The 21,761-nt window shown below is 39.1% G+C and overlaps 1 protein-coding gene across 3 annotated transcripts in view; it reads right to left on the bottom strand.

Moving 5' to 3' along the window:
- MACROD1 (mono-ADP ribosylhydrolase 1) overlaps nucleotides 1-21,761 on the bottom strand; it is a 1,131,067-nt gene that overhangs the window by 507,118 nt on the left and 602,188 nt on the right. The gene's annotated exons all lie outside the window — the stretch shown is intronic.

The raw sequence follows: 21,761 nt of genomic DNA, 5'->3' as shown, positions 1-21,761 counted from the left end.
TATATGCGTGTTCAGTATCCCAATGTATCATATACTCCAGCTAACCAGAAGAATCATGTGTTGGTTAATTAGGCAGGGAATGACAGTCTCGTTGACAATGCATTACAGGCCCTCTCATTAATCTGAAAAGGCAGTCTTTATGAACAGGAGGAATCCAGAAAGTACAAATGAAATTTCCATTATATAACATTTTGTTGCAGATTTTTAGAGTGAGCTTGGATTGTTTCCATATTTGTGGAAGAATTCTGCACTGGTGCACTGAAAAACTATATATAGCAGCAAATAATTTATAAAAACCCATTCTGTAGAATCCATACTGTAGGTGAAGTTTTTTAAAGGAATGTTAAAAACTTTTTGTTTGCTCAGGAAGTCATTTGGAGCCACAATGTGAATTATACTATAACTGACACATACAGTCTATATCAAAAGTGAACCTAAACAGAAATGTTAACATAAAAGTATTTTGACAGTGTTGTTGGGATGGATATAAAAAGAATTACAGAAGGGCTGAAACGTTTCCTGGAGAAAGATATTTTGACAGTCTTATTGGGATGGATATAATAAGAATTACACAAGAACTGAAACTGTTTCCTGGAGAAAGTTCTATTACAAGTTCCCTTTTGTGCTAGTCGCATGATCTCTGCTAAGGGAGAAGATTGGCAAATGTGAATTATGGGTCAAATGATCACATGACCTAGTGACTTGGCTTTCAGACATGTAGCAAGCATTGAAGGGAAATTTCAGTAGCATTTCCAGAAGGAAATGTACACATTTCAGACCTTTGTTGATCACTATTTATTACACCATCCCAACAATACCAGTAACATAGTTTAATGTTAAGCATCTCAGCATAGGCCCACTTTATGATTTCTATAAATCCATTGACAGAAGTGATTTTATCTTTTACTCCTAGCAAATCTACAACACATATCACTGCATTGCAGTTTTTTTTTCATCCAAGAACATCTGTAGACATTGGCATTGCATCTTATGTGACTCATACATGAAAAAATATATGGCAAGCCATATTGAAAAAGCACCTTTTTCCACTTTTTCATATGTAAACAATGGAAATACAGCCATTTATTGAATAGAATGGCAAGACAACATTAGGGTTGATTTGCCAAAGGCAAATAGGCTGTTCACTTTGCAAGTACAGTTGCACTCTGCAAGAGAACTTTCCACAGAGCTTAACAAATGAGAAAAAGCATTTCATTTTCTTGCATTTTTCTTGCAAGTGATTGGGTAATCTTTGCAAACTGGAATTTTACCACATTCACTATGCTCCGGGGAAAACTCCCGCACTGAGTTCAGATTCATTTGCAAAAGCACAGCCAACATTTTGTAGTAACTAATACATCTAACTTGGTACCTAGAACTCTGGAAAGGGTGGTAGCATATATACAGTATATATACAGTATACACACACACACATATATATATATATATATATATATATATATTATAAATATATATATATGTATATTTTATATATATATATATATATATATATATATATATATATATATATATATATATAGGAAAATCAGAGGATTGTAAGGGATGAAAGCATAGAGGCTGACTAGAGGATGACTTATTGCTGCATGTATCCAACGGAAATGTGAATTAGAATCATTCATATAATGTCCCAACTGGATTACGATACAACAAAGAAGCCATGTTGATTGAGCTCCACTGGAAAAATCTTTCAACTGGTGAAATCTTATCAGTGCCATTAGACGTTTTTTTCCAGATTGGCAGTTTCACCCATTTACTAATATACCACAACTGTGTCATTAGGCTACACAGCTACCATATAGTACTGACCCTATCACTGAACTACTAGAATGAGAAAATAGAATTTAGAGTGCTGCTTGCAATGTGGCATTAATTTTCCTGCTTTTCTCACGGATTTCTCTTTGCTAGCGGGTTTATATTAACAAGCAATTTGCAGTTCTCTCTGCTAGAGAAAGGCTGTCTGTAACAGGTGGAAAGCATCTGAAATGTGAAAGTGGAGAATGGCAGAAAAACAGTGGGAGAATAGGAAAAAAAAATTGGGAGGGTAATGCAAATTTCTCACCAATTATAACAGAAGAGGGAGTGGGAGCATATTGATGACAGTGTGCAATCGCAGAGATAAAACACAAAATGTTGGCAGACATTTTTATTATGTGGTTCTTGCTATCAAGCTGAAACCTCTTACCTATAATAATTAGATGACATTTTCATATGTAAATACAACATCAAGCAAGAAATGGTTAATCTTAGAAGATGAGTGAAAGCAAGCAGCCACACAGCCTACCCGTGCTATAAACAATACAAGTCATTCTGAATTAGTCTAGTCAATAAGGATGTTTTTGTGTATTTATAAAGTGTCACGGCGCAAATACTTTACTGTCTGTGCTGAAGAGCTCTTTTATTTGCTTTATTTTAGGTACATTTGTTGGGGGGCATTTCTGTTAAAGGTACACAGTAAAGTCTAAAAAATCCTAAAGTCTGTTCCCTGCAAAAGAAGAAGTGTTACAATCACTTCTCCAGTGACCCGTGTCTCCTTTCTTTCATCTGTGATGCACTTTCTGTAAGACTTTTTGGCATTGGAAACCTTCCAGCAGGTCTACCACCATGCAATGTGGTTCCATCCTCTGTCCCTGATGTCACTGCTGTCTCCTACAGAGATATGGAAGTCTGGGGAGACAAAGGCATCAGACATTCCCAGAGGCATTATGAGTCTTATGGAGGCCGCATTGCTTGAAAAGAAAAAAAGTAAGATACTTGAGCCACTATACTTCAATACTTCATCTACTGCAAGAAACTGGCTTTAGGATTTTTTTGAGACTTGTTGCTTTAAGTGAAGAAGATAACACTTGGCTTGTAATGTTCAGGATATCATAATTCACTGCACTTATTGCCATTTGTAATATGTCTCAATATTACAAATTCCAAATTGGAGCAAAGATTTCAAGCTCACATGAAGAACAAAAGTAACATTTTTTATTTTAGTTTTGGATAAAATGGGTAGGGGTAGAACCTCTTTGAAGTGTACTGTTGTTTGTGTTTCCATTTGTGAGATTTCTTCTTGTTTCCTGTCCCAATGACCATTGTTTCACAGATATACCTCTGTAAAAACCTTACAGAGGGTCTCATTCTTCCCCACAAAAAAAACAAAAAACAAAAAATGTTTGTATAGTTGTCTGTTTCACTGTTGAAAATATTTCCTCTGTCCCAGTGACCAGTGCTGTCTATGCTCCCATTGGGGAAAGCTCTCCAGAGTAGACAGAGACAGCTAGAAAAACTCAGTACAGATTATAACCTTCCCCCATTTTATCTAAAAAAAACACAAATGTTCACTTTCTAATGTCTAAGAGATTAGCAAGAGTAAATACAAGCAAAGGTATAGCATAGCTGAAAATAAAATGTGTGTATGAGATGGCTTAGGCAGGAGTTGGACAAAAGCATATTGAAAAGTTATTGTACTGCTGAACTTACAAAAATAAACATCATATCTATTGGTTCTGGCCACGGGCGGACTAACAACTCAAGGGGCCCCCGGGCAATAGGGGATCATGGGGCCCCTATGTCCTTGCCCACACTCAAAAAAAGCCTATAAAAAGGTACCTGGGGCATTTCATGGGGCCCCCTACTAACCCCGGGCCCTCAGGCAGTGCCCGAGTGCTCGAATGGTCAGTCCACCCCTGGTTCTGGCACCAGTTTAACATCAGACAGGAATAGTGGCAAGTGCTTGTTCAATTTGTAAAACTAGGGCATTCCACAGTAGGTGGGGCACCATAATAAAAGTTTCCCTAACACATGTCATGCCACTTAGTAAGGAGAGTCTTTCTAATTTGATTCTAGTTAAAAAAACTAAGGACTTGGTTGCACACATTTCCAAATATATGCATCTTTTAGAATGCCATGTAACATAAGCCAAATAAGATCCTTTTATTTAGTCATTATTCACTGATAGAACAGTGGTCTCCAAACTCTGACCCCTGGGCTAGATGTAGCCCTTTTCTTGCCTTTATCCAGCCCTTGGGACACCATTCCTTCCACTGACACAGGCACTATTCCTTCCACTGACAATAATGTTGAGGCACCATTCGTTCCACTAACATCAGCGATGGGGCAGTATTCTTTCCACCAGCCCCAAAGATGCAGCACCATTCCTTCCACGGACACCCACAATGGGGCACTATTCCTCCCATTTTCACCGGTTATGGGGCACTATTCTCCCCACTGACACCAAGGATGGAGCACTATTCCTCCCACTAATACTGATAATGAGGAGCTGTACCTCCTCCTAATGACCACAGGCACTACCTAATTTTCTTACTCCCACTGACAACTAAGCAGGGCATTATTTAATTCTAGTAACTCTGGACATTTTCTACTCCCACTGGCCACAGTCTGGCCCCCCTAAAGTCTGAATGACAGTAATCTGGCCCTTTGTTTAGAACAGGGTTTCTCAACCAGGGTTCCTCCATAGGCTGCTAGGGGTTCCTTGAGCAATGAGCAATTTCTGCCTCTAAGGCAAGATTCCATTGACACCATTGATCTTTTTAGCTATCTGTAAGGGGGTAATTCTTTCCAATGACCACAAGTATAGGGAGCATTCTTCCCACTGAGGATCAAACCAATGTATCATGAGTTGTAGATATAATTAATTTTAGCAGGGGTTCCCTGAGGCCAGAAAATTATATCAAGGGTTCCACTGTGCTAAATGGTTGAGAAAGGCTGGTTTAGAACGTTTGAAGACCCATGTTATACCAATTCACAGTTGACCGAAATGTCCAGATCTTCTATGGATACATTTATGTACATATAGAGTGAACACTCTGAGTTGTAGATATAATTAATTTTAGAAGGGGTTCCCTGAGGCCAGAAAATTATATCAAGGGTTCCACTGTGCTAAATGGTTGAGAAAGGCTGGTTTAGAACGTTTGAAGACCCATGTTATACCAATTCACAGTTGACCGAAATGTCCAGATCTTCTATGGATACATTTATGTACATATAGAGTGAACACGTATTGTGATCAGAGCTCCCAATCCCATCCTTGGCATTTCAGCAGGGGTGGAAACCATTTGGAAGTCTGTTGATTAAAGCAGACAAAGGCAGATATCCTTTGAAAGCACAAAGCAATTCACCAGGTTGGATTGTTTCCAGACATTTGCCCAACATCTAAGGTCTATGAGCCTCTATTGTGGGGGCACAGTAAATAAAAAGAAACAGCTGTACCAGACATTAAAAATGATGTAGGAAGTATGACTTTGTGAGATTAGGGTCATAAAAACAATGATGGGTGGACAGCAGCAGAAGCACATAGAACCACAGGTAAGGGATAGAGTGAGTCTATAGGAAAAGGGAAGGTAATAGACTGCAAATGTCGTTTTATCACTTGTGACATTTCACTTGATTATCTTGCATTCAAGCATGTGTTTGTCAAACTCACAGGCAAATGAATGGCAATCATGAAAAATGCATGACACTTTGCAGGATTGTAGGTTATCAAAGATTGCAATTTATTTTTTCATTTAAAGCAGTTCGATCAAATCGAACATTAAGTGATGTATAGAACGGATACCTGATTCTAAAAGAGCCAATCTGTATTCATTGTTTGAGAAAGTATGCATCAGTAATGTACTTTTGGCCAGAAGCGGATTATTTATGAGAATTGTACTGTATATAGTTAGCAGCTAGCATTTTAACATAGTACGTCAAAGGTGGTAAATTAATTTGTAGTTAATCTGCATTTATTTAAGTGCATATGGGTTGGTAATTGCTAAGTAAAATGACACATTTCCTCCAATATTACTGTATCTCAGAGTATTCTTAGATTAATGACACATATAATTTCCCCCCAGTGGAAAATTTCACTTACCTGATAATTAATTAATCATTGTGCTTAATACTTAGCTATGCTTGTAACTTATTGATGGTTTTTAAAATGGTCATTTTAAAAGAATAATTTAGCAATAATGGTTTCCTAATAAAAGATTACAACTTTTTGGGGCTGAAAAAGTATAAAAATGCATAGGACGTTAATTACACCAGCCTACCAGTTGGTGATAATAAAATAATTTACAGTTCCTCTTCTAGTGCTAATAAAGTACAAAAAAAACCCACCCAGATTAAGCTTGTTTCTGAGTGTTTGTTCAGTCAGGAGTGGAAGGTATCCGTTTTCTGTACTTGAGACAGAAAACATGTTAAATAAGAATTACAAAACTGAAATTCAGTGTGTCCTACCATAGTGCTTATTAGTGCTTTCCCCTTGTTTGGTCTTCCTACAAGCTAAGCGGATCCCACGGGGTCTGTAAAAGTATACAATACATGTGTTTTTTTTTTCTTTCTCAGTTACTTGATTTTTTTTTTAGCAGCATACTGTTGAAGCCCTTTAGCTACCGAGATACTGATTTATGTCAGTAGAAGGTTTAAATAAGGGAGGCATCGATTTCCAGAGTTTTAAGTTCAACACATTTGACAGTAAACCAAACCACAGAGCCAGGAATGGACATTGTAGAGTTGGCAACTGATGTCCTCATGAGGCACAATTGATGACACCATCACTGTCAAGTTGTGACAGACTTTTAAAAACTTATATAAGATTATGTAGGAAACCCAAAAAAGAGATTATCAGACCTTACATGCAGTCCTGGAATACACATGCACTTTATGTTTATGTCTACATTTTCTTTTAACATTTTAATACTATGGCGCAGTGAGCTGCAACAGATGCTTTTTTGTGCGTTGAGCCATGTTGCGTTAGGCAGCTTATTCATTTTGGCATACCTGTCATTGCACCTCAACATACAAAAAAAATTGTTCTTGCGTGCCCTTTCAAAATGCAGCACACTGCTGCCCTACAGGGCAGGGGTGTATTTACAACAAGGCAAACAAGGCATTTGCCTAGGGCAGCATTTTTAAGGGGGGCAGCACTGTCCCTTGGAAGAAGGGATGGAAGAAGGGACACAAGCAGCATGGGGACCTGGTGGGTTCCGAAAGATGCTCTGGGTTTCATGACAGTGTATGCACAGCCTGACTCTCGTTCCTGTCCAGAGCTGTGAAGTTGAGTGTCTTTCTCTCTCTTGCCATGGGGGATGGTGGCTGGTGTATGGGGATCAGTGGTAGTGGAAGGCTCAGGTGGAGGGCATTGGTGTTCTTGGTCAATGTCAGACTCTTTTTGCCTAGGGCAGCACAAAACCTAAATACAACACTGCTACAGGGCATTAGCATTTGTGCATTTTGCTGTTCTGTTGTGTTCGCAGAGCACTATAGATGTACGTTGGAGATGCATCTAATACTGACAGGAAATGCATTGCAGTACATATGTAGTGTGTTGCTGTAACACACATTACAACGCAGATTATGATGGGCATTGTGGTGTGAATGAGCCATTTTCATCAGCAAACACAATTTTTCATCAAGCACAATAATGCAGCTGAGGCAGCAAAGTAGTAAAGATAAACCATGCGAACTGATAAAATATTACTTATTTATTTCAGGTACTTATATAGCGCCATAAATTTGTGCAGCGCTTTCCATATATATTGTACATTCACATCAGTCCCTAACCCTCAAGGGGTGTACAATCTAAGGTCCCTAACTCACATTCATACATACACATACTAGGGCCGATTTGGACAGGAGCTAATTAACCTACCAGTATGTCTTTGGAGTGTGGGAGGAAACCGGAGTACCTGGAGGAAACCCACGCAGGCACAGGGAGAACATGCAAACTCCAGACAGGTGGTGCTGTGGTTGGGATTCGAACCAATGACCTGAGTACTGCCAGGTGGAAGTGCTAACCATTTAGCCACTGCGCTGCCCATAAAACAGTAACTAGCTATCCAGAAATGCAAAAATTTGAGGGATCTAAACGAAAAATAAATACTGGACATTGAGCATAGGACATTGCTAATAAAAATTCTGACAACAGTTTTAGATTGGACAGCTTATCACTGTTCTCCACTGTGCTGCACAAATACAAATGGTGCCATAGGATGGGTGGACTGCAGTGAAGGAGAAAGATGGATACTCAAAGGGTTGTATTGCATGACCTATCTAGCCATTGTTAAGGTCCATTTCCACCATTGTGGTTTTTAAAATACATGAGTATCTTTAACCTCCCTGGCGGTATGATTATTTCCGATTTTTGGTGCTGAAAGCGGTACCATTTTTTTGCATGGAAATATGTAGTTTTTTATTGTAGGCTGTAATTTTTAGGAATAACTCACTGAAATCTGTCCGAACAAGAGTCTAGTAAACATCCCGGGTAGGATAAAATTTGAAACACAAAATCATAAATTATAATTTAATTAATAATCCTAAAAAATAATAATATAATAATAAATTTAATTCAATAATATAATCAAACCAAAAACACTGAAATTTGAAATACAGAGGCAAATTCGCACATCGCTGAGCAAAGTCGCAAAATCGTTTTCAGTGTCTGATGACGAATTTCCCCACAAATCATTCTCACTCAATTCTGCAAGTGGTTCTGATTTACTATCGCTGTTCTCTAGCTGGTCTAAAACCGCTTTTGACATAAAGGGACGCTTTTTGGACGCCATGGACTTTTCTAAGTTTCCAGGCAGAAAGAACAGTCAAAATGTAGCCAGGGCACAGGACAAAGCACTAGGGACAAAATATATGTGAAATGCATTGAAACAACAATGTTTTACTATATAATAATAATTTTTTAAAAAAATGACATTTTTAAAAAATGTCAAATTTTCCGCCGGCTCCGGCGCCTGTACGTCCCAACGTCACAGGGACCGGAACGCGGAAGCCGTATGCCGGCATCGGCCGGAGGAGATGGCCAGGGACGCTGCAGGGGACACATCGCGGGAGCGAAGGACAAGGTAAGCGCTGCAGGAACTCCCTGAGCAACGCCGCATGGTAAGCCCGAGTGTAGCTCGGGGTTACCGTTCTTGGTACTGAAATTTTACCCCGAGCTACACTCGGGAATACCGCCAGGGAGATTAAAAGAGTATGCGTTTGCAAGAGTTTTGAATCTGGTGCCCTTGTGGTTTGCATGCTGGGCCAATGAAAACAAGTACACGTGATCTTAGGACCTTAGGAAAATTGGAAAATTGTCAGGACACATTTTGTTATTCCATAGATAGAAACTATACAATTGACTATGTTGGTAGAAGCTATTCTTTGCTGTTTATGTGCGTTTGGTTTCTTGCCAAACAATCACAAGAATGGAAATGAGTCCTTAGACAAAACAAAAAGAAAGATGTTACCTCCTTTAAAGTTCCTATTCTTAAATTCAAGCTAAGTAGCACACAACCAGCAACCAGACTCCATTCTTTACTGCTCTGGATTCCATAGATTGAATTCTGATTGGTTGTTATGGTTTATTATGCTTAAAATTAACACTTTAGAATAAGAGCCTTGATGGATGAAGCTGATTGCAAAGAAACCCAAACAATGCACTTAAGCTATTAAAAGTACTGTGAAGGTTTCCAGCTACTTTAAACTGCCCATTAAATCTACAAATATGAGTTTTCATCCACAATTTTATACATACAAAGTTTAAGTATTAAACCACTGTCTGGTGTGGACCAAGCAGCTTGCTGTTTGTTATCATAGTCTTTGTGCATTGTAGGATAGTCATTGTGAAACTAGACCTTAGAATACCCAACAACAGAGACAACAACACCTATTATTGGAATTTAATCTCCAGAGATGAAAATATCACCCAGTGATCTGTGTTCAGGGCCAAATATCAAATACAACAGTCATGAGAAAAACAAAACGGGGTATGGTTGCTCCAGTATACAGTAAAAACAGGACTACAAAATCAGAATACATCTTCTAGATCAGTCGCATGGAAAGTATTAATCCCAGAGACAGCCAGGTAACAAGCATTTTAAAATGGAGATCAGCATTAGCAGCCTTAAAGTGTTACTGAACCCACAACAGTCAAATCAGTCTGTATATGCAGTAAAACATGCTTGTTATACTCATTGTGGAACCTAAGGGGTTAATCCTCTGCATTGTGAAAAAGGATGTTTGATCCTGTCTTCTCTGATCCTCCTCTTCTTTTACTGTCCCAATCCTATCTGCTGATAGAACAGAGCCTTGGGGGCAAGCCGCACATGCTCAGTTTGCTGTATATTGCTAGAGAGTTTTTTTTTTCTTCGGAGAGTGCATGTGATCAGCACAGGGCCAATTAGCACTGTCCAGACAGAGGGTCAGGGGTCCTGTAGCCTCACAGGACAATCAGCGGAGAATGAAAACTCCTCCTACAAGTTTTAACCAGTGCTCTGCTGGACACTGATAGAAGTCACAAGACTGCTCTAACTGCTGATGAGAAAATTAATATTATTATTATACAGGATTTATATAGCGCCAACAGTTTGCTCAGTGCTTTACAATATAACAGGAGACGATACAGCAACAATACAGTTCAATACAAGAGGGATTTGAGGGCCCTGCTCCTTGGAGCTTACAATCTAGGAGGGAGGGGAAATGCATTTAGCAGTTCATATTTACTAAAATAATTGCATTTCCATGTTCTGTGTACTATGGGAGACCAGATATAGTGAATGCAGGGTCCTGGGTTTAGCAACACTTTAATATTTCTTCCATGATAAATTTTCTTTTATTAAGGTGGTACAAGGAGAAATAATGATGTGCAAAATGTACTTATATAATAACCAATTAAATTTCAGTTTACAAGTGCAAGGATAATGAAAATGAAGTCATCAGATCACGGCTGGCTCAGCAGGGCCTGTCCGTGATTAGAGCCAAGCATGGGCAGGCTGAATGAATCAAAGTTGATCAATTGATCAACTTGGGTACAACCAGCCTGTCGGATTTTATAAGCAATTATTGCTAGCAGTAACAACTGTGTTCTCCTGGCAGGGATGGCTCTCCAAGCCCCCCCCCACCTGCTGGGAGAACACAATGGCTCCTTGGGAAGAATTCCCCCATCAGCACTGACTGTGTTGCAGGAAAGAAAATCGCTTCATCTATGGTCAGCTTAATGGCCCCATTTGCTGCTAACAACTCCTTAACTTTTAAAGTGCAACTGCACTTTTAGTGCAATTACAATTATTTAATAGCATCCTCTGCCCCCCCCCCTCTCTTTTACTCCCCTGGTTCTGATTTAGTGAGATGTCAGTTGTATGACCACACAGCCACTTATTAAAATCTTCTTGGTTGGGCCAACTCCCGTGCAATCCCAAGGAGAATACCATGCGAGCTCTCCATAGTTCTAAATGATGAGTGTAGAGCACACGCATGGGACTGATTGGGACAATTTGCCGAGGAGGCCACAAAGCCAAGATCTCACTGGATTGGGTACCTGTGAATAAAAGACTTGAAAGTGGGGTATTTAAAAAAAAGCAGATCTAAAAACCCTAAAACAGCAGTTACACTTCACGTAGGGCATCATTCAGAGGGGCACTAGCACCTGTACTGATTGCATACTTTTTTTTTGTTTTGGTATCTGTATCAGCCCCAAGCTGTATGCAGGCAGCCTATAGAAGTGGATGCCCCCCCCGCCTTCCCTACACTTCCCTCCTTCCTACCCTCCCTCCTTCCCTACCCCTCCCTCCTCTCTCTCTCCCCCCTCTCTCTCCCCCCCCCCATTTTTTTTCTCTTTCTCTCTCTTTTCCCTTTCTTTTGCTGGGACGATGCTTCCGGCATGCTAAACATAACATTTTCATACCTGACCTAGAATCATATTATCAATTAACGTACCTCAATGTAATTTCTCCACATCCGCCATTCTCAAAACTTTTCTCTAATGTCAATGATTCCATGTTCTGGTCTATCATGAATCTATCATGAATCTACGCACGATATTGACAATAGGTTCTTATGATCATAGCTACTCAAAACCTCGTTATTTTTTGTCCTTCTAGATTCACATCCTCCTCTTAGTTCTCTAAGTTGTTGTTTGGGGTCTGCCCCGTCATTCTTCTGTTTTCAACTTACATGTCAAATTATTTTTTTCTTTCTTTTCGTCTGACTTATTCTTGTTATAAGGCTAGATGATTCTAGCAAACTGTTGGGTCGATACAACTCAAGCTTTCTATGTTTATGTTTTTTGATGCTCAATAAATCTTTATTGAAAAAAAAAAGTGGATGTAGATGTAGCGATTGCATGTCAAAATTGGCAGTTGTGCACAGCACTGGACGCACACTGTCACATTTTAACACGCAGTCTGCATCTGTATCCATTGCCTGCATGCAGCTCGGGACAGATGCAGCAAAACAACGCAGCCTGCACACCCTACGGGTGTCAGCATCCATCTGAATGACACCAATGAACTGCTAGCATAGTGCACATAGTGATCAGGTGCTTAGAAGTCTCAGCACTGAAGCTGTCACTAATCAAAATGCCCAGAAACTCAGGCAAGGATGAGTAGCTGAGTTTATAAAAACCATATCCCAGTAGACTGCAGGATTTAAACAATGTGTGCAACAGAGAAAGGGGCTGCCATGCTCCCCGAGGAGGCATTTCCAGGAATGCTCTGCCTATAAACATATTACACAGCTCTTCCCAGAAGGGATAAGCCTGTTATCATCTACTTAAGAACACATTAGTTATTCCGTTTAACATGATGACATGTGACAGTAATCCAGTTATGCAGGTAGTTGGATAATCAGGGGTCCCTTGAGGGGTACAGGCTTGTGTTAAAACAAACTCTGTAATATAATTATTTGCAGATTAAACAGACCTATTCACAGCATATTGTGTGGGTATTGCTTAATACCCTCTCTTTAATCTAGGCCTAAGAAAATATTTTCATATGTTGCAGAGATTGCATTACACTGTTTGGATTTTCATAAATGTTTTAACGGCCCTGTTTATTCTGAAACTGCCCTGTCCAGGCTCCCATGAGTATGGGACAGTGTATTGCTTGGCAAAAAAATTAATCTTGCAGCAGCATTCCCCTTTTTTCTTAAAGGCTAAGTCCTCCATTAGAAACAAATACTGCAAATGCACCCATATCTGCAAGAAAAAAATGTGCATTTATTATTTTTTTCCATAAGAGCCTGCAAAGCATTGCACCTGTGACCAGTGGATCACAAGTGCAATGCCAGGCTCCTGCAGACTCTTCCTCCAGCTATCTGCCCATATGGAGGTACAGGCTTTCACTTATTGGGCTGGAGGAAGTGCCAATGGACTATGAGTGTGGTGATCACGGTACTCATGTTCCACAGAGAACTATACACGTGCGCGCTGGAACTTTTGGTTGCATTTTGTTTCAGATGCCTTAATTCGTTGAAGAATTCTATTTCATCATATTCATTATGTTGACCTGATTCATTTTCGGAATTCGTAGCTTCGGCATTTGTTTTGTATATTTTGTTGCTCCATGTGAAATCTGAAAAATTTGGTAGTTATTTTAGCAGATTGCTATAGATTAGTTTTCGATATACAATATTTTGTGTGGATTGTTTTAATTCATATATCAAAACTATTCAATATTTTCAGACCCAAATATAATGCAGAATTCAGCAGTCTGGAATTTTTAAAATCTACGATTGTGGAACTGAACTGGCTGACTTTGACAATTACAAATCAATTTAAATCGTAAATTTACTTGAATCTGATTTAACGAGCAAATTTGAAAATTTTATTCATTTCCTCATGGGCCCATAACATCATACGAATGAAACAAATGCATTCGTTAATTTCATTAAACTTTTTTTTTGGATTTGTTGACATTCGTTACTATGTCCATTTGGAGGTTTGTATACATCCGAACCTCTGAAAATCAAATTATTAGCCGAAAATCAATTCATTTTAAATCTACTAAGAACTACAAATTGCTTTGCAGCGAGGCACAAGAGAGTAGTTTATTAATTTCCAGATCTGTTTGAATGAATGACATTGCTGTGCAGGTTCTGAGGAGAAGAAGAGCCTTCTCATGCTGTCGGGAAAGAGGTCATATTTGCACCTTGTTACACATTATACCCTAAATATGGCTGTATCATGGTGCAAAGGGTGAAGTTAAAGAGGCATTCAGACCAAAAACATTCCAGAAAACAAAACAAGACTACATTTTTCAGTTTTCATAATTTGTGTACTAAGTTGTGTAGATAGAAAACTGGTAAAGCCTTTTCACACATACTTCCTACCCAGAGCAGTTCACACACATTACAAGCTTTGATTATGTCCTGAAAGTTTTTTAAATGTGGGGTCTCCAAGGTAAATGGACTTATGTTCAGTTCTGTAATGACCATAAAGGAACATATGGGCTGATGGTTCTTCCAGCAGGGAATCAAGGGAAACACCCAGCCTCAAAGTTTAAAAATGTGATCATTTTATTGGAATTCTGTTCCCTGTTCTGGCTTTTTCCAGACAATTGTGGCTAAATTTAACAAGAGATCTACAAGTGCAGGGAAATTTGACTTGTCAGAAGACTTGCTATAGATCAGAAAATATCAAATGATCTTTCATTTAATGACAGCTTCCTCCAATAGTACATTCTAACAGTTTAAAAAAAAGTACATTTTCAAGGAGCAGAGTCTGTAGAAAAGGGTGTCACCTTTCAGGCATGCCTAGGGCATTGGCTAGATACAAGCCAACCTTTGTGACATTAGGAAAGCACCCTCTTTTGAATGGGATACTGCTTATAAAGTACTGATACATAGACCACCCATATGCCGACTTATCCTATCATTCAGCCTGTTCATCACATATAGATGTAAGCAACTACATTTTGCTGTATTAATGCTTTCAGTAAGCACTAGAGCTCCTTCTCCACATCCAACAATCAGATTCATGTTTTCAGAGTAGGTTTTTAATTGGATTGATGGCTGTAGGGAAGCAGCTCTGTATCTTAGAACACATAAAACATCAGACCTATAGGGAGGTCACAAAAGAAGTTGTAATGGCTGAACAAGGTCCAGATGTTTACTCACAAACTCAAACTTTATTGGGATCAGATAGAAGAGCAGTACAGTAGCATAATTCTGTACATTATAAAAACAAAGGCGGATACAACAAGAGTATATATTACCTTCATAGTCCATACTTCCATAGAAAGGGTATAAAATGGCAAAGAGGTGAGTAATATAAATCTCCATAAAAGAGGAGGAAGATGGAGGGGGATAGTGGACTGGCTAAATCATACCCAGAAACAGAAAGCTGCATAACATAATATCAAGTAAACTGTAGAGGTACACCTACAGGCTCATTAAAATGTAATATGGTAGGCACTTGCAGTAACATAAAATTCAGACACATGTTAGGCAATGAGAGACACCTGTCCCATATTTTATTGGGCTTAGAGGGATATCCCCCTATGAAGGTAAACCAACTTTTTGTAGGGAAGAGCAAAATTAACTTTGGTCAACCAGGCTCTAACATAGGTGGGTTGCCTGCATCAAACATTGTGCATGAAGTTTTCTAATGCTAAGAAGGGTCTTGTGAAGAAATATGCTTAAAAACTTATCTAGATTGGGAAGAAGACCAAGCAGCCAAGGCTTAGGGTCTAGTTGGAGAGGGGAGCCCATCCGGTTGTGGAAAAAGTGTATAATTTGGGACCTAAAGGCCCGTATTGCTGGGCACATCCAAATCAGGTGGTAAAGTGCCCGATGCAGCTGAGCACTGGGGGCACAGGGGGGCTGCTATGAGAGTGTTATCTGGACACCTGAAGCGGAGTAAGGTATGCACAATGCATATAGGTCCATATGTTTGATCACATTTTGAGTTGTAATTGTTACATAGTTAGTCTGGCTGAAAAAAGACAAAAGTCCATCCAGTTCAACCATTAAAAAAAAAAAAGTTATAATCCTATACCCACAGTTGATCCAGAGAAAGGCAAAAAACCCAGCATGATCCAATTTGCTCCTGCTGGGAAAAAAATTCCTTCCTGATCCTCCGAGAAGCAATTGGATATTCCCTGGATCAACTTTAGCAATAAATGTTAGTATCCAGTTATATTCTGTGTATCCAGGAAATAATCCAGGCCTTTTTTGAAGCAATCTACTGAGCTGGCCAGAACCAACTCTTGAGGGAGCCTATTCCACATTTTCACAGCTCTCACTGTGAAGAAACCTTTCCGTGTTTGGAGATTAAATTTCTTTTCCTCCAGACATAAAGAGTGCTCATCACTTTATTCGCACACTATACAGTTATCTAGATGTTCACATCTGTTGTACCACTTGTGAAAATCTCATTGAGTATGGCAGCATTATACAGTACTGTGGTTGTTTTTGAGGTGCACAGGCACAAATAATATGTGACTATTCACATGGCCGCCAGTATATAAAGAGATTTAATATTTCCATTTGCAGTAGGCAGGCAGCAGACCTGGTAATATTCTGGTACACATTGTTTTTCCATAGCCCCCGTCATTGAAAAAAAAGGTGGCTGTAGATAAGACAAGCACAACGTCCCACAGGATGCAGGGGCACTGAATGGTAGTGTTAGTAGTCGTGCGCAGTAAGTGATGAGGGAATCCCAGCTGTCAGACTTACTGTCATCTCCGCCGGCTTGTGTCTCAGCTAAACCTGTTAGTCTGTGACCTCTAAGACATCAGCATCTGGGAGGCTAAATTGGATAACGTCTATTTGTACAGTGCATTTACTGAATGTGGCAGCATTATAGATAAAGCTGTGAAACATACGTAGCAATGAATGGTACATTTATGCAAAGTACAAATGCATATCTGTCATGATTTCAGACTTAAAAATATTTCACAAAAGTTAAGCTAATATGTCAGTATATATTTTTCTATTCTATATACCCAAATCTGAGCTTCTAAGCTGCTAAGGTCAGCAATTTAAAAATTGCTTAAATTCTGCATCTAATCTTTTTTATACTATTTTCTTTTTTATGTAGTCCCCTTAACAATATTTAAGAGGGTGAAATACTGAGGAGAGTATTCTTGTACAACTCATTGAAGTCTTTTCCTATTGAAGCTGCATTGTACAATAAAGGGATCCCCTAATGAAACACACAATCCTAAACCATATTCCTTAAAAAGGCAAAACCCCTTTGTTTGCTATACACATACCCCATTGTTTGTCATACACATACCCCATTGTTTGCTATACACATACCCCATTGTTTGCTATACACATACCCCAGATCATAGGTATAACTAGAACCTTCAGGGCCCTGGTGCAAGAGACCATAAAGGACTCCCTGGACAGGGCCCCCCCATGGTGGCAGAAAGCCATGGCCCAGTTGCAAGTGTGATCTGTGCAACCCTGATATTTACGCCACTGGTGTCATTAGTGTTTTATTTGTGTTATCTTCTTTTTTTTTTTTACCATTTTATTTATTTATCTATTTACAATTGTATTTTATTATTTTTGGGGGAGAGCTTTAGTAAGCTATCAGGAGCCTAAACAGACGTCTGATATAACACCTTTGAGACAGAGAAAGGAGATTAAGGACACAGCCTTCAATCTGCATCTCTGCAGCCACAGCTTCCCCGTTACTCATAAACTGAAGCATAGCAAACACAGTTTACTATGTCTCAGTTATGAATGAACAGAGTCAGTGATCGGTATAGGTCACTGACTCTTTTCATTAAGACAAGGAAGTGTGTAATTTGCCCCTTCTCCGCTCTCTATCCTGACAGATCCCCCACAGCGGCTGGTGGGAGAGGGGAGGGCGGAACCTGACAGCACTGCAGAGGATGGGGGGGCAGGGGAGTACACAGGAGCCCGGGGCAGCAGGAGGTGGATGGGGGGGCAGGGGCGGCATACAGAGGAACCAATCAGCAACTGCAGGAGAAAAATGGAGGGGATTGGTTACTCTATATGCCTCCCTTGCCGCCCCTCCTATCCAGGTGTACAGGGGGCCACAGCTCTACTCAGATGTTAACTCAATGTTCTCCTACTCTTGCAAGCATAGATAATTAAACAGCTATAGGCTTAAATACTTACCATTCTTGGAGAAAATGCTGTTTCAGGCTTCTGACCATGCCAGGCATGTGACCAAATTCCCAGGTACTTGATCTTACGATCTCTACTGTACTGAATGATCAGAGTTTGGTTTGACTGATCCTGCCCTTGAGGAAAGATCACAAGACCTAGGACTTTAGGATGCCTAAAGAAACATTTATAACAGAAATGTGAATATTCAGCCTCTGTTCTACCCTGACCCACAAGACAGTTATTACAGATTTACATCAGTAAAGGTCCACCTTAAATAGAAGCTGAATAAAGATGTTACTTCTCAGTTTAATTTAATTTGTTCAATAACCATGCAGATAATCATCCAAACCACAGTGACCCTAGGCAGAGGACTACTGTCATTCCACTCTTTTCAGGGGTTGTCAGCCGTGAATGTGCTAAAAAGCAGTTTTCTTAACGTGTAGATGCTGGCTGCTTGCGTTGTGTTGGCGGTATGTGTTTCCAGCTGTACAGTAGGGTGTATTATAATTTTGCATGCTGGACACATTTTTAGCTTCTAGCAAGCTTCATGAAGAACTGTTTGCCCCTTGGAAAAATGATGCCTTTCCAAACTGCTGAGGTGTGTGTTCACTGTTAACATGCTTCACTTCTATGTACCCTGTTCCTATCAGCGCAATGTAAATTGCCTTGTAGACAATGTTCTTTGTACACCCAGAGGTGTCCTGACAGGGCATGCAATGCTATTGTAATTGCTGCTGTGTTTATTGAGTCACTTGGCCTGATAGCACAATAGAACAGCCTTATGGATTCTTTTTTTTTCTACTGCCAACTAGATGTTTTCATCTTGAAATCCTAAGACTTTACTACAAAATAATTAAAGAGTTAAGGGATTAGCCACACAGGATCTTTATTTGTCATGTTAAATGTGTAGCAATGAAAATATAAAACATATTTCATAAAATGAAATGTCTCATGATCTTTATTAGTGGAGGCTTGAGCTGTAGGTAAGGCTACATGTGTTGTAGAACCAATACCAGGATATATATTTTTGTAAATTTTTTTCATAGGGCTTAAATTCTTTCCTCCAGTGCAACAATATAAATAAAAAAGCAAAAAAAATAATACAAATGATTACTTCTTGCACTTCAAAGATAAATGTGAGGCATTGGGTGTTCATACAGACAGGCATTATCCAACAAAACACATAACTCCCAATGTTATAGACAGTTATTAAACTGCATATGTGTGTGCAAAGATGAGATCAGAACTCATTAAGAAAAATGTTGCTGGTGGAATATCCATGGCATTAAGACTGTAAAACAGATTGTTAACATCTTGTCTGTATCCCTCTACAACTGCTGACATAAACAGTAACTTTTCAGGTTATGGACCTAATGATTGTAGGAAAAAAGAAAAAAGCAAAGTCGCACAGCTGTCTTATCAGCATGTTGCAATCTTTTCTTTTGTATAGTTGGGCATATTAAGCCATAAAAATGCAGACTGTATATCCAATTCAAACCTCTCAACTCCCCCAATGTTTCCAGATCACAAGACTCTAACAGCAATGTTATCCATGAGCCAAGGGAGTCTGTGTTTCAACTAAGTTTAGTTCTTCTCTGACTTTCCAGTATTGGTTGGCAAAATTAGATGCTGCGGTTGGGAATCATTAATCCCTATGGATATTGGCTTTTTAGAGCAAGGCCAATAAAAAACAAACATAAGCAGGATGGGGTAGACCACGTTTATCTACTTTGTGACACTCTCAGATAAACAGTTTGCGCATATGGGTATGTAGACCAACATGGAGGCTCTCCACTTGGACAAAAGTATTGTTGAATAAAATGAATTGTGATACTTGGCTTAAGAGAAATACTTTCCTGTGCAATAAGACTTCTTACCTTTTCCTAACTGTCACAATGACTATAATTTATTCTCTGAGAAAAATCTCTTTAGAGAATGTCCAGAGTGTGCCCCAGAAGACCTACTGTTCCAGTCCACGGGAAAGTCTTCTAGCACACAGTCAGCACAGCCAGAACAATTTGAAAGTCCTTTTAGCATGACGTTGAACAATGGGTTTTACAGGATTAGTTTAAAGGCAGAAGTGCTTGGCAGATTGCAGCAATGGGTGAATTCAGATATGTAATGTTGCATGTACAACCTTCCTAGTCTTCTTAAAACATTGGGGCAGATTTTTTATTTTAACTCTCCAAATGGAAATGATGTATTTTATACTCATACAAACACTACAAAAGTCATTAGTCTAGTCTAATTCTTAGGCTATTGAAAGCAAATACTTTATTTAACATTTATTTTTAAATCATGATACGTATTTCTGCTCTTGTAAGACTTCCAGGATTTCCATTAGGAGAATCTAAACCTGCTTTTATCTAGATAATGTTACATTTTACATTTTATTCAAATACATTTCCTTATTATATTTTCTGGGATACATTGTCTGTTTGGAGTACACAGTAATGTATTTAGGTTGTAGTGCCAGGGTGACCAATTTCAATGGTATGTCTTAAAAAGAAGATACATTAGATTAGCAAAATGCAGTCAGTTAGCATAAAGAAGATTTCATCTTCAATTACATTATTTGATATTATTTTTTTGTTTATATCATGTGCATGTACAGAGGACAATATTATAAGCAGAATTTTACCACTTGCAGAGTGGATGGGCACTTGGCATACTGTGCATACTTGCACATTATGGCACACTTAGGGGTTGATTCACTAAAACTGGAGAATGCAAAATCTGGCACAGCTGTGCATGGTAGCCAGACAACTTCTAACTTGTTCAATTAAGCTTTGACGAAAAAAAACCTGGAAGCTGATTGGTTTCTATGCAGAGCTGCACCAGAGGTTATACTCTCCAGTTTTAGTAAATCAACCCCTTAGCCTTTAGTGTGCCTTCCTTCAAAGCAAAACCTTTGCTCCACCTTGTAGCTGTTTCTGCTGACATCTTCTGATGGTCTTCTTTAAAGTTCAGCATTTTCAGTATCCAAATATTGGACAGCCACCGATGATACCTGGCACCTGGCTACATTCTTGCTATCCTACAGATGACAAAAAGAGCTGGGAGTGTACACAAAATATAAAATTGCTAGGATTTAACATAGGTTTTTGGGCAGAAAAGAATTTACATGACTCTTCTGATGAAAAACTCCTAACTCGCAGGTGACTTTAGTCCCACTTTAAAGGAAATCTGCATTGGAGAAGTATGGAGAGTTCCATAGCTGACCTTCAATTTAAAAAATGCTGATTGTCAGGCTGACTCAAGGGCTTTAGTATTTTTGAAGTCACTGACTTAGCAAGCGAGCAAGCATGCAGGTCAGGAGTGCTGACTTTTTCTGATTTCCATGCTTGTTTCAGGTCCACATTTCAAAGTATTAAAGCTAGAAAGTGTCAGGAAAGTAACTTTTTCCAAAATGTAAAGCCAAATTCTTTTACATTTCTCTTAGTAGAGGTTTCCCTAAAAGTGCAATGAACAGGCTTCTTGTGGTGGAATTTAGCTGCATAATTATGGATATTGTTCTTTTGACTCAGACATCCCTGTCCTTCAAATTGTACGAGTGTGAGAAGTCAAATATGAATCAAATAGCACTTTAATTAAGCATTTGGTAGGTGTTCTTTTGCCACTTTTTCATCAGTGTCTGTGGGATAGTTTTTCCTGCTCCCAGACCCACCCTTTGATAGCACCATCAATGTATGGCTAGCAAAGTCCTGATAAACTCCTATGAACCTAGAAGAAAAGAAAGTGCCTAGATACTGCCACCAGTTCAGAGATGTTCTATTGCTTGTAATTAGAATGTATATGATATAGATGCATTTTTTTTTACCAGTTTGCTTTGTCACAATAAACTTTGCCATTGAATCCCTGCTGAACCGTCAAATTTTAGATTTTGAATGTAGGTCCAC

Source organism: Staurois parvus, unplaced genomic scaffold (genome assembly GCF_062004578.1).
Source record: "Staurois parvus isolate SC_StPar_1 unplaced genomic scaffold, SC_StPar_1.0 ptg000694l, whole genome shotgun sequence".
Classification (NCBI taxonomy): Eukaryota; Metazoa; Chordata; class Amphibia; order Anura; family Ranidae; genus Staurois; species Staurois parvus.
This window is presented reverse-complemented; position numbering and strand designations above follow the sequence as displayed.